General features: G+C 38.6%; 1 pseudogene; it reads left to right on the top strand.

Annotated features, from left to right (window-relative positions):
• Nucleotides 1-437: 437 nt before the first annotated feature.
• On the top strand, nt 438-1,888 carry LOC130681151 (regulator of microtubule dynamics protein 2-like; annotated as a pseudogene).
• Nucleotides 1,889-2,220: the final 332 nt, after the last annotated feature.

Here is a 2,220-nt window from a genome sequence, read left to right as displayed (position 1 = left end):
GAATACAGACTTTGGAGGCAGACAACCTGAGTAGGCAAACCTGGTCTAATGTTTGCAGGTGTTTGACTTTGTTTTAAAACTCTGAGCTTTAGTTCCTCATTTATAAAAGAGATATTATAATATATCCATCCACAGGGTCATGATAATGATTACGTTATCTTAAATGAGAAAAGCTTTTAGAAGTACCAGCACATGGAAACATTGTGTGTTTAATTCCTATTGTTATTGATAAAAGAAGCAAAGGATATCAAATTATCTTACTGACAAGAGAGAAATTTAAACAAACGAGATGTTAAAAGTCAAGAGTTTTGGAAATTATATGTAGATTTAAACAGGAAAAAAAGGAAAAAAACAGGAGGCGGGAGCCGCGGAGCGGGTGGCCGCGGGCTCCGCCCCCAGCGGCTCTGCCCTCTGGGTCAGGACGCGGCGGCCGTGGTGCCGGACCTCGGGACCCGCGGGCTTGGGGACCACTGCCGCCCGCCGCTTCCCTTGCGCCCGCCTCGCCCGCAGGTCCCCGGTCCCCAGCCACGAACTACAGGGAAACCACAGCGAGCACAGTAACAAAAAACAAGAAATGCCTCATTCCACCAACAAAGAGCTGATCCTTGGCATCACGGTGGGAACTACTGGAATCAGCTTGCTGCTTCTGTGGTACTACAAGGTTCGCAAACCAAGGACAGCAATGAATTTACCTCAGTTTCTTTCTCTGGGTAATACATTTGATTTGATGACTTTGCAAGATGAACATGGCCAAGGAACAGCAACCATCTTTCAAGGAAGGCAACTTCAGATATTGGAGAAGTTAAATGAATTACTGACAAATACGGAAGAACTCAAAAAGGAGATCAGAGTTCTTAAAGAAGCCATCCCAAAGCTGGAGGAATATTTTCAAGGTGAACTTGGAGGAAAGGTAACTGTCCATAAGATAAGTCCTCAGCACAGAGCTAGAAAAAGAAGACTTGCCGTGGCTCAACATTCAGCAGCAAGTAATAGTTCAGAGGAAGCAGAAAGTGAAGGAGGGTATATTACAGCTAATACTGACACAGAAGAACAGAGTTTCCCAGTCTCTAAAGCATTTAACACACGTGTGCAAGACTTAAATTTAGATGTCCTTCTTCAGAAAGCAGATAACTTACGTATGAACGAGTCGAGCAAGACGGAGAGTTTTGAACTACTTTGTGACCACAAAGAAAAGTTTAGAGATGAAATAGAGTTTATTTGGCGGTTTGCTCGTGCTTATGGAGACATGTATGAGCTATCTACAAATACTCAAGAAAAGAAACATTATGCTAATATTGGAAAGACATGAGGTGAAAAAGCTATAACTAGAGCACCCATGAACGGATATTGTCATCTGTGGTATGCTGTTTTGTGTGGCTATATGTCTGAGTTTGAAGGCTTACAAAACAAAATCAACTATGGACATCGCTTCAAGGAACATCTAGATAAAGCAATTGAATTTTTACCTGAAGAATCCTTTTTGTATTACCTGAAGGGAAGATACTCTTATACTGTCTCAAAACTGAGCTGGATTGAAAAAAAATGGCTGCTACTCTGTTTGGAAAAATACCATCCTCAACTATACAAGCAGCTTTACAAAATTTCCTTAAGGTTGAAGAACTACACCCTGGTTTTTCTATATCCAATTACACGTTTTTGGCCTAGTGTTATGTCAATCTTGAGCAAATCAACGATGCTGAGAAGTTCTGTAATCTGGCAGTGTTGCTTCCATGTGTAACCAAAGAGGATAAAGATGCACAGAAAGAAGTGAAAAAAATAAGTACTTCCTTGAAAAGATAAATAAAAGAACTTACTCTTCAACAAATCAGATGTGGTCTATCTACTAAGATTCCAACTTAAACTAATCAAGGTGTGCTTTTTGTTTTGTTTTATTTTTGATGTAAGGGTAATGTGCTCAGATTTGAAGGTAAAACCATGTTTCTGCAGAACGCATTCCACTTGTAGCACTAGAGAACTAACTTTGTTACTTGGAGAAATCTATTCCCTATAATATCAGTACAAAATGATCTTTAAACATGTATGCTTTATATTTTTCCTATCAATAAACTATAGTCTTTAGAATATTTCTTCAAATAAAATATTTAAATCAATAAAAAAAAGGAAAAAAACATAAATATTAATACCTATGGATATTACATACCCATGAGAAATAAGAGAAATAATGTGAATAAAAGTCAAATAGACTATTCAAATATGGAT

The sequence above is a fragment of the Manis pentadactyla genome, chromosome 15 (assembly GCF_030020395.1).
Source record: "Manis pentadactyla isolate mManPen7 chromosome 15, mManPen7.hap1, whole genome shotgun sequence".
Classification (NCBI taxonomy): domain Eukaryota; kingdom Metazoa; phylum Chordata; class Mammalia; order Pholidota; family Manidae; genus Manis; species Manis pentadactyla.
Note: the sequence above shows the minus strand (reverse complement) of the source record. Positions and strands in the feature narration are given on the sequence as shown.